Genomic DNA, 12,434 nt, shown 5'->3' on the forward strand with positions numbered 1-12,434 from the left:
AAGACAACAAACTCCTGATATCTTAGCTGCTACAGAAACATGTCTTAAACCCAATATAAATGAATCTGAAATTCCACCTCTGGGATATAATATAATCAGGGCAGACATAACACACAAAAAAGCAGATAGAATTGCATTTATCCCAAGTACTATAACCTTACCTCATAGTAAAATCCTATTCCAAAATTCAGAAATGCTGAACTCCTTATCACTTCTATGTATAGCTGTACTCTATATTCCCCCAGGCCAAAATTTCACAGTGCGTGAAGGTATTCTATCCTGGACATCAACACAATTTTTCATGTCTCACAAACATTTCGTTGCACTGCAAAAATAAACCATATGCAATGAAAGGATAATAAAGATACGGATCCGATGCTACTGCAAAATAAAGATATTAATCTTGCAGGCTACATTCTGTAAGCAATTCGCTCTTATTGCGATTACACCTTAGCGGTGAAGAATTAGTCAACCTGTGAAGAAATGCAGCTGCTTTGCTCGTATGAGGTAGCAGCTCCCTGATCCCAGAGGTGCACAGTGGCAGATGGATTGCACCTCCTGACAGCAGGAACGCATTGCTGCGCATACGACGTCTCTGCACACCGCTTGGCACATTCCATTGCTGCCTCAGGTTCGCGCTGTAGTTCTCTCAGGGAAACGGTGGGAGGATCGTCCCTGCACCTTCCAAATATTCCCAGTTTTCCTTTATGAGGAATTTAATGAATGCGCTTGTTGGTGACTGCCCCCACCACACCAGTAATATTACAGAATGTAGTAGCATGAATGCTGTAAGAAGGATTAATTTCAGGTCCGTTGATGGGTAGACTTGCTAAGAAGTGTGGAAGGAAAGCAGTGCTATCCACGGGATGCCATCTTTGGTGATTGTCGCTGGGATGAATGGCCTCAATGCTTTCTGAAAACAGAAACGGAATGTTTGAGCAGATAACTCCCGCGTATTAACCAGTATGACATTTAGAAATTTTGTTGTTTAAGTGGATGGAGATAGTAGACAGCGACTCGGCAGGTATGTATAGGTGTTTTAATCGGGAAGAGCATCAGTGAAACTGTAAATTATTTATTTGACATTCATTTAATTAACTTAATCAGCATAACCTTTTGTGTGGGTGCCTGAAGCGCAATAAAGGCGCGCGCGCGCACACACACACACACACACACACACACACACACACACTCTCAACCTCTTACAGCAAGAAGTCTGGACAAAGACATAAAAAATAGGGGCAGAGGCCCCAAAATAAGGACAAATTTTAAATAGTGCTCTTACAAACTTAGAAAGTTGATAGAATAACAGAATTTGCATTACCATGATTGTTTTGGAAGAGTGTGATGTCTGAAATTCAAATGTCTATTATTATTTTCTGACTTTAGTCCACGATAACATATAGATGATTTGCAAGAAAACCAAAATATTATGAGGAACAGATCAAAAATATGAGACAAATTATCTGGACATTCTGCTGAAATCTGGATAGCTGAAAGGTAAATCTGGACAGTTGCCAGGTATGAACACACACACACACACACACACACACGCACGCACACACATTTATTTTCACCTACAGTATTCTGAGATCTGTAACCATGGATTTTGCTGATCCAGCGCTAAAATACTCACACGCCTGCCCATTTCTATGCACAAGTCTAAATTTGCTTTACACCTAAATATATGTGTATTATATGACGCTGGCAATTCACACTACTTATGCGGTTTGCCTGCCTGCGATCGTAATAATTAATCGTGGATTTTAAAGATAATATAATTAAGGTTCCTGGATTGTGCGGGATGATGTGCTTCCAGCAATGCACTGTGGCTCACGGGAACAATAACTATCTGCATGTTTGGTAGAGAATGATCTAAAAAATCATCACCTTTCCCTGCTATTAAAATTGTTATCCACCCCCTCTGTGAGATTAAAGAGATATCGTGATGTAATTTAGCATAAACACTTAAAAATACAAACTCAGATAACAGCAAGGCGGAAATGTCATAAGTGTACATTAGGAGATGTCTGTATGTGTAAAATCACTCTACTCACTATGTACAGTAGGAGACACCTTTCCTTCAAGAACAAATCGAAGTGCTAACCACTTGGTACCATGCATTATTCAATTATTTTCTAGATGATCTACATAAACTGCTGAAAACTTGAACAAGTGTACTATAATTTTACAGGATGCTGTAATAATGTGTCTGACCTTCTGTCCTTTCCAATTAAACAAAAAAAGTTAGCAAATCTGTTCCTGATGAAATTAGTAAATGTGCTGTATTTGGATTAGTACTGCGGTGGTGGTGCTGCGGTAGCTTTATCGCCTCACAGTAAAACGTTGCCCTGTTCGATTCTCAGCTAGAGCGTTTTCTGTGTCGAGATATGCTTGAATGGGCGTACATTCGTTGAAGGTTGTGCGTCAGGGCCGGCAACTCGGCACGTAAAAATCTACTGTCAGTCATTAGCGGACCGGAGTTTCGCGGTGGCGACCCCTAACCGGGAAAAACCGAAAGACGCAACAAGCTGTATTTGGATTAGAAGCTGTAACTGAAGTTTTGGCAGAAGAAAATGAGCAAGTGTAGGATTGGTATTGAAATTCTTTTGTAAGATATTTATAACACTCATCTCATGTTGTAGTGTTATACATTACATCTTCAAGTCTTTTTCTCTAGAGAGTGAATATGAATTAATTGCAGTACCTAGGGCCTGTATATTTTAAGAGTAAATTTTCTGTGACAAAAATGTTTCTCAGGAGGGTAAGTAATGTGCTTTATGTGTCAAATCCCCCTGAAGGGATAGAAAGTAGCTACTAGAGACATGTTTAAAGAGGACTACATGTCATGGCAGAGTGTAACACACATTTGTCTGTTGCCTAAATTAGTCTAGATAGGAATATTTCTTTTTGTGATGTAAAACCATCACTATGCATGGAGGCTGAAACAAAAATAACATACAAGTGTTTCCTTTTTTTGTGATATTTTTTAAAAAAAATCTGGTATGTGATCTACTAACTGAAGCCCATTTTTGTCACCTATAATGTACTGAGGTCAGTACTGAAGTACTCAAACAAAAGTAGGTCATTTAGTCTCTTGAGACTTGTTTAATTTTTTAATAGTACTTTCTAACCGAAGCTTACACGTTTGATATAATTTAGCTGTCTGGTTTGTTTCTCAGTAATACTTCCCTGAAATACATTTCTTCCATGTATTCTATTTGTTCTTGTAGTACAAAGCACTTCAGTTCTACAAATTTTAGACCATATTCTGTATAGATGTGTGTGTGTGTGTTTATAATGAATATTGCCAGTGAATTAGACAGAAACACAAAACATCGACCATACTCATCAGCATTACCATTAATTGATACAAAAGGCATCACAAAACAGTAATTGCAACTGTAAACCAATTAGTTAAAGCTGCAGTTACCAAACGTAAAATTAATAGCCACTTTTTATATTGGGGGACTTAACCCCTCACACCATCCAAAAGGGGGCTTTGCTCCAGACCCCCCAAAATTGAAATTATTTATATTAAGTCCAGGATCACATATAATTCGACAAACTGAATCAGTGACAAAAAAACACCAGTGGTTCAACATGTGGCAAAATGTGTACAGCAACAACTCATATAGGTGTGGGTTTGTGTCTGTGTTTTATATACGTGTGTGTGTGTGTGTGTGTGTGTGTGTGTGTGTGTGTGTGTGTGTGTGTGTGTGTGTATAATTTATGCAGATATATATATATATGTAAATGTATATGTGTAATATACATGTATGTGTATAAATATATATGTGTGCCTATAGGTAAACAGAAATAATTAAACCAATCTATATAAAATAATTATTATTGTCAGATCCTGTTGTTTTGTCATGCCCTATGTGACTAATGCAGTATAGTGCAGTCTTGACTGTGTACACAGGAATGCTGAATGAATGAACTGCTTTCAAATGCAGAAATGTTTTAGTATAGTGAAATAATTAATGTCCTTTAATTCAGGTAGTTCTGTCCTGAACAAGACATCATTGAGAAGTGTTCATATCATTTAATGATTTCAGTGTGGTCACTGTAGTCATTTGTTTATTAAAATGTTTGCTTATCATCTTTCAGTAGCTCAAAATCAGCTAGCGAGAGTCAAGGTTCTAGTTATGAAATGCAAGTGAATAAGTGAAAAAAGCCTTATGATGTGTGTAAACAGAGTTTCACAATGTTTAGGTAAAATTACAGGAGCAATGTGAGATTGTGAACTGCAGATTGCTGTGTCTCTGATAAATAATGTCTTAAAACAAGCATAATCTACTGGAATTTGCCTTGAAAGTGATTTTAGGAGTGAGAGATTCAGTTATGAACATGGAATGGTCTGCATGAACATGACTTCAGATGAAAGCACATAGTGAAGGAAAGAGGACTCCTAAGTATATCTAATTAAGATGTTGTCATTTTCACCAAAAGTGTGCTAAACTACTTTTCCATTTAGCATGAGCCATTTTACATTCGTGTAGAAGATTACTAGAGCTGTTTATTTCCTGAAACATGGCTACTCAAATTAAGGTGGCTTAAAGCACAGATCTTCAAACTACAGCTTTTCTCATTCTGTAGTTATAGAACAAAGGAGAAAGGTATGTGTGCATGTTTGTGTGTGTATGTGAGAGACAGAAGACATGTATTTGCCTTTTTCCAGAATAAAACAGTCTCAGAGATGTTTATACTAAATAGTAATGCATTGGAGTGCATCCCGATATACGAGTCAACTTCAGGGCAAATGTCTGTTAACAATCTCCTGATGGCAGATTTTATCCATCTGCTGTGAAATTATTGCCAGTTATGTGATGTGGCCTGTGAGAAAGCACTTATATTTGCTTTTTTTTTTTTTTTTTTGTGAAGATTGGCCTTAAACTAAGCTGAAATCAAACTTTGGACTAGGAGGTTGGTTCTTTAAGACAGAGAAGTAGTGAATCCCACAGTTTTGGTGCTATATTTGAGAAACTGTGGTTGGTGCATTCCAGGTTAGTCCTGGAAGTTGTAGAATTAAATCTTGACTGCAGGGCTACTAATGGAGCGAGTATTCTTGAATAAACCTGTAATAATGAAGGGGAATCATATTCATGTTAGGTGAAACAAATCCCTTTACCAGTGGTGGTTGTATCTGGGGGGAAAGATACTGTGAGATCTTCAGAGATAAAACAGTAAAAGGTGATTTTGTGTGATGTGTTTTCAATATGGATTTGAAAGTAAATTTGGGATTTAATGAGGCAAATTACATAGATATTTTAATGAAGTTGGCACTCAGACACATCACTGCATCTTCCTTTATAACTTAAATTGGCTTCCTGTAACACAAAGAGCAGCCTGCTTTCTTATCTACAAAATACTAAATGAAAACTACCAGAGAACTTGTTTAAATATTGAGAAACTGACAAGATGAAAGAATACTGCTAAAGAGAGCACAGTCTAAAACAATTATTGGAGAGAACATGCTTTCTCCAGACTAAGCCCACTAATATGGAACAAAATCCCATCTCTCTATTCAATGCCAGTCTATTGCCTAAACACACAAACTGATTTCAATAAATCCCTCTCTGAGCATCTATACAGTAAGACCAGTTGCAAATGCTACAGAGGCAATGGCTGTCTATACAATCACTACTGTTTCTGCCCAGCCATTAAACATATATGTATTATCTCAAATAATTCACTGAAATTGTATATATTTATGCATAACAGTTCTTTCTTAATGTTGTTTTTTTTTGCATATATGGATAATACAGTATCTGCTTAATTTTTAGTCTCATTAGCAATTTGTGTCTGCTATTTATGTTATGGAACTTCTGTGCTGATGTTTGAATTATTATTTACGTTCTTTGTACAATGTTTCCTTGTCTTGTTGTTTTTTGTTTTTTTTTCATATGGGTTGTGACTGAAGAATCATCTGACCAGCTCACCTACCTAGTTAACAAATGGTAAAGAAAGAAGTTGTAGTTTCAATGTGAAGATTGTTAGAATTTTTAATATTTAAGGATTCTGATATTTTTTTTTGTTTGTTTCTATTATGTTCCAGAAAGCATGGCTTTTTCTTGTTTGTCCTTTTGTAAATTTTTAGTGTTTAGTAGTAGTAGTTTGTTCTTAATAATCAAGTTAGAAAGTGTCTAAAGGTTATCTTGTGGTTGGATTTATATTTTTAGAAAATGAGGGTCTGGACCTGGGTGCAACCATGTCAAGAGTATAAGAAATCAGTGGGAGTTTGGAAGGTCATTTGGGAGTTTGTATATGAAGATATGAAGTAAGAGGATGGATAATTAGGGTACACCTATGAGTAAAGGGGCAGAAGCTCATATGGATTAGGCCGCTTTGACTGTATATCTGTGTGTAAGGAAGTCTTGGAAATAAGAGGCTTTAGAGTTTGAGTTAATAGTAAATTCTGGCATATGGATAAGCAGAACGGTGTAGCTTACAAAGTCAAAGACTCTTGAGAGATCAGTGAAAAGAGTCTACCTTTCTCTATGTTAATTCAATATGTCATTAGTCAGAGTCCATAGAACAGTCATAGTATTCCAGTCTGACCGGAAGCCTTGTTGCTTACAAGAAAAGAGAGTTTGCAAAATTTAGTGCACGCAGAGCACTGTACATCAGGATTAGAGTAAATCTTTGTATTAGCAGTGAGTTGTCATTTGTTCAGTTGACAGAAGCTGACCTCTACCATAACCACCATCAACAATGTCATTATACCTTTGTACATTATTTATTCACCACCAATTTGAAATTATCTACATATTTTCTTGAGCATTTAGCTTGACCCGGTTTTGATTGCAGTACCAAAAAGTCAAGTCAATGCATGGATTTGTTTAGGCTATCTCATCATTTGTGAAATTTTGATTTAGTGTTACAGTGTCATGCATCAGTAAATGTTTGTGGTCTTCATGACATTGCCTCTTTATATGACAGGTATTGGGACTGGCCATAGGTAGGTCTTACAGAAAAATCCTGGAGCAGCAAGGGGAACACTGGAACCATGTAGCAGTACCAGGTGTGGCAGCTTAAGAAACAGACTTGCAAAGAGAGTAGTGGGCCAGATTCAATAAAGCCTACACTAATTGTACACTGTTCTGAGTGAACAGATAACACGGTCATAATGCATACCTTCTTTTTTCTAATTTTAGTTTTTCTATTAATATTCTTGCAGCTTTAAATAGTGACAGGGATTCATAAAGGTTACCACAAAGTGTAGACTATATACACTTAGTGTAATCTTTCTGAGTGCCTAGAATGCACATAAAATGTGATAAGAAGTGTATTGAATACATACCGTGTACACTTAGTATAGGCTTTATTGAATCTGGCCCAGTGTCATAAACTGAGCAGGATGAATAGGGAATACGAACTGATAGCTGTGTGAAAGGTTGCTGAGGACAGTACATAAAAATGGCACCACTTATAAAATGGTATGTAGATTATAATATTTAGAATGAGTTGATAGCAAGGAGCCTTTACTAAAACTATTCTATGCCGATAAAATTGAACCTCAGTGTTGCAAGCATGTCATTGAAATTATCCATGATGTCACATATCATGAGGACTGCTGGAGGCAGTTATTACTTTAGTAATAAAAATGTCTTCCATATAATCAGTGACATGATATGAACCACGGTATAATGGGAAAGGGGTATTACAGAAAATAAATAATTTTCTGACTTAAAGATCTTCTGGAATCATGCACTATACATAGCTTCAAAAAATAAAATAATGACTGTTGTAGCTTGTTGAGGTGAAATGCTAAGAGTAATGAGGATTTCCAGCCAAATACACTTTTCTATTCATAGTCTACTTTGGACAGAATTAACAGGTTTTAACAAAGTGAAGCCCAGAAACTGTTCGGTGTGAATTTTGTTTAAGCAGTTTTGATTTATTTAATAATTCAATGCCAATTATGTAACTGCCATTAAGTCTAATGCTTCTTCTAAAGCTTAACCTTTGAATGCAGATCTGATTAAATGGTTTTCCCAGAGGCTGACAGTGGGCAGCCATAGAAAGAATGAAAGGAACCAGGGGTTAAAAGACGAAGCTTGTTAGCAAGTCACAGCCATGACCTTCTAGCCTATCAGACTGTATGCATCTCCAAAGAACAGAAAATAAAGAAATAAATCCATACAGAAATTGCTAAGAATGAGGGTTTTATTTAAAGATTGCTGGAAGAACACAAACTAAACCCATGCATATAAAACCATAGTTCCAGAAGTCATGGGTAAGTGATTCATTTAAGTTCACCATCATCATAGCAATTTGATATATTCACTTAAAAGCTTTGAATCACATTTGTGGAGACTTGGAGAATGATTTTACAGTAAATCTATATCTGTTACTGTATGTGTTTCAACCCTATATTAACTGCTGTTCTTGTAAAGCATGTTGTTTTGTGCCAATCCACAGAATAGGATTTTCTTTCTCAGTAATCAGTATGAGGTCTCATTTCACATTCCTATCATGTGGTACCATGACGCAATCATGATACAAGGCCTATTATGGAAGCATAGATATAGCATTTCATGTGAAGCCTGCCCCACCTATTTACCAACTTTTAACAAGCTGTAGAATTTGCTAAGTAAATAACTTTTTTCCACCCAGTATAAGAATCGCCTCCTGTCAAGTTTATGCTGTTATGAACTGTTACTTTATTGATTTTGCATCCTCTTCAGCATGACTTACCCACCCTCTTGTCTCCAAAAAAGGAAAAAAAAACAACGTTCCTTCTACTTCCCTTGAAAGTGTTACATTTTACCTTTTAACTTCATATTCTGCTTTTATGTCTGCATCATCTTCCATTTCTATTAAAATTATTATTCTTTAAAACCATTATGAACCTTCTGTATCTTCAAAATGTGCTTGTCTTTGTCTTCATATAAGCTCTTTATTGTAACCCTCATAAACTTCTACCTTGTATCTTCAGATTATTTATTTTAGTTTTAATATACTGCTTTTAAGCGCATGCCCGTATTAACTCCATACATTTCTTTCACATACTTTGTAGCCTTTTTGTTTTTTTCTTTTGACTTGTTGTGAAGACCATATGCTATTTTTGTTGATCTCCTATGTAAAACCCATATTTTATCTGTGTCCTGGTTTCAGCATGTACTCTGGGACTGCACTTAGTTTTGAGGATCAAAATTCATTCTGCCTATGGCTCATATAAAATGGCACAAAGATATCTCTTCTGTAGGAAAAATAAAATGTTTTGCTGTGTTTTCTTGTTTTAGTTAGTTAATTTTAGCTGACATTTTTTGTACAATCTGTTTATGTTTGGATTCCACCAGGATGGTTTGTTTTTTGAGTTTGTGTCTGGCAGACACAGCTATCGCTGTCCATCAATTAACATGATTGTACAGAGTTTCTTTGTACAATTCTGTATAGGCAGCTGTGTTCTCCAGGTTTGGAGGGGCTTGAAATGTTATGAGGTAATCACTTAATAATAGGTAATTTGCCTTAGAGTAATTCGTAACTGTTACAAGTTTGCTAGGGTCACAGCTCTGATAATTATTTCAAAGGAGATATCTTTATGGTCTGACTTTATCAGAGGACTCTACAAGGGGGGCAGGATTCTCCCATATTCGTGAGTACCAGATCCAGTATGTTTGTACCTCAATGGGAACTGGACTAACTAATCCAGGGTGTTTGTGTTTACAAAGTCCAGAATTCTTTGCTATCATGTAAGATTCCCAGTTATAGATGGGTAGTTAACGTCTCCCATAAATATAGTATAGGGATATATAGTAACAGTCTCCAGTAGGCCTAAGTAGAGCTATGGGTTTCTTGGGTCATAGAGGGTGATCTACAGCTTGCAAGGATATGATATGGGTCTCTACCTATGGTCATTTGGAGATGGAGAAGCTCAAGCGCTTCATCCTGCTTGACCAACCTTGAGGTATGTTTGTTTTTGATGTAGACTGAGACACTTCCACCTTTAGTCTCTGCCTCTGCAGTAGCTTGTATAAATGTGTGGAAGACATTGTGTCCTTGCAATGTTGAGGTGCTCTCAGCAGCTTTAAACCATGTCTCGGTAACTCCATTGATGTCTGCATTTTCCAAGGTGAGGAAAGCTTGTACGGAATGGAGTTTCTTGTTCTTTCATTTGAGAAGTACTTCCAACCAGCTGTCATCCATACATGAAATTTAAGTCACCGTTCTGCCATTCTTTTATTTGAGAAGTACTTGCAACTGACCATTTTGGAATTTAACTGTCTGTGTGCATGTATGTGTGTGTGTGTGTGTGTGTGTGTGTGTGTGTGTGTGTGTGTGTGTGTGTGTGTGTGTGTGTGTGTGTGTGTGTGTGTGTGCGTTTGAGAAATGCCCTACTTAAAGATGGCAGGTTAGTCAATTAACTTACTCTGGTTCAAACCCTGTACCTTAATTACAAGATGCAAGAGCCTAAATCATTGACACCATCTACCAGACTGCTGAAGGATTTATCAGTTTCATTACAGACGAGAGCCTGAATCCTCTACACCAACTACCAGAATGCTAAAAGAATTGTGATTTTCAGTGTATTTTCAAGGAATTGTGAGGTTCAAGGAAAGATAAATTTACTGCTGCTCATGCTGTCTGTTTTCAATGTTCATCTGTTTTGTTTAGAAAATGGCAGTCAGTGTTTGTGCTGTGGAATTTGATTTGAAAGTGGGGCTGGTAGCACAACAGGAAGCATACTTCCCTTTGATGCAGAAGGATGTGGGATCTACTGTCACACCGTGTGGATGGATTTCTGAAACTACAGTGCACTTTAAGTGGTGTATAGAGATTCTGCAGTCCTGAGTGTGTCCTCCTTTGGATGAGATGACTAGTAACTATGAACATGCTGTCAGTTTGCCAGCCATTCCCTGTTGCAGTATTACCAGCTTATCAGTTTTTTTTAATGTGACATAGGCAATTAATGCTTCAAGAGCAGCAGGCACTGAATTTGTGGATGAAACACTGAAATATGAAGCATTTTGCCAGTACAGAGCACTTCTTTAGTTACAGATCTCTTCAATGTGGAATTATTCAGATTACTTTTACTTCTGCAGAAGTCGTACATATTGATTGATATTGATGGAGTGTAATGACAGGGTTCCCATTCAGAAGCCTGAAACATCATAAGCCTGAAAATCAAAACTCAAAATCCTGAAAGCCCAAAATCCTGAAAGACCAAAATCCTGAAACTCAAAATCCTGAAAACACAAAATAGACATACTGATGTCATTGTGGCTTTGCTATTGTTAGCCCTGTGGTGTTAGGTCATGCTGGGCACAGGTTAGGCATGTATGCAATAGTGACAAATATTGGGGTTAGGGGGCGGTTAAGTGAGTTAGGGTTTAGGGTCAGGTGGTGAGTGTGATATATTAGTGTCTTTATAGTGACATATTAGCATTATTTGTGTTTTCAGGATTTTGAGTTTTTTGATTTTCAGGCTTATGATGTTTCAGGCTTCTGAATGGGAACCAATGACAGACGTTTGAGTTGCCTTTTATGGTTGAAATGTTCTGAAATGGGTACTTTTGTCATTATTGGTTCATACATTTTGTTTCATTTCTTACTGGAAAAATGTTCAAAACTACCAGTGTAAAACACATTCTAATAAGTGGTACTGTATTATTCTAGCAATATAATTTAATACAGTCAGGAAGGTGAATCAAAGAACACACATACGCATGCATGGTCCTAAAAATGTGAACAAGGAGTCTGTGGTTTGAAAAAAGCCCAAAGATAATCTTATTTTCTTTGTGGGTTTCAATGTCGTTTCAATCAATGTGAGTTTCAAGGGCAGAGATGTTTACTGTTCATGCTAAGCCTGTTTTCATTGTGAGACTATATTGTTTGTTTAACAAATGGCTATCAATGCTTGTGCTATAAAATTTGAAATAAAAATTTTAAATTAAATCCAGATATCCCTCTTTTGCAGACTCCCAACAAAGGTAACCATCATGAAAAACTTTTCCAAAGCTAGCTTTGGGCTCCTAAAAACAAAGGTGGCTAACTTCACGGCACCCATGCAAATGGAAATAGTTGCATGACTGCCAAATCATACACCAATGCACTGTACGAACACGTACACAAATGCATTGATCTCACCATACCCAATAGAACTAAGACACTCTCCTCAAAAAAAGGAAGCCAATCTGGTGGTCCCCTGCCATAAACAAACTCTACAACAGAAGGAGGAAACTGATGCTGAATAAGGTGAAGTCCCAAGACTGAAAAAAAACCCTTATCAGCCTCAACAAAAGGTTGAGATCCCTCATCAAATCCTCTAAAGCTAGCTATGAAAACAGAATTGCAGCAGATAGTAAAGACAACCACAAGGCCTTCTATAGTTATGTAAAGAATGTCCATGGCAATACCCAGATTTGCTCTGAGCTACTGCAGAATGGTACCTCCTATACCGAGCCAACAGATATTGCAAATACACT

General features: G+C 36.9%; 1 protein-coding gene across 1 annotated transcript in view; it reads left to right on the top strand.

Annotated features, from left to right (window-relative positions):
- Positions 1 to 518: 518 nt before the first annotated feature.
- Positions 519 to 12,434, top strand: part of BEAN1 (brain expressed associated with NEDD4 1) — a 545,865-nt gene continuing 533,949 nt past the window's right edge. Inside the window, exon 1 of the mRNA XM_044081820.1 lies at positions 519 to 1,024. The gene's annotated coding sequence lies outside the window, so the exon portion shown is untranslated. The remainder of the gene's footprint in view (positions 1,025 to 12,434) is intronic.

This window comes from Protopterus annectens, chromosome 8.part1 (genome assembly GCF_019279795.1).
Source record: "Protopterus annectens isolate FY-2018-M chromosome 8.part1, PAN1.0, whole genome shotgun sequence".
Classification (NCBI taxonomy): Eukaryota; Metazoa; Chordata; order Ceratodontiformes; family Protopteridae; genus Protopterus; species Protopterus annectens.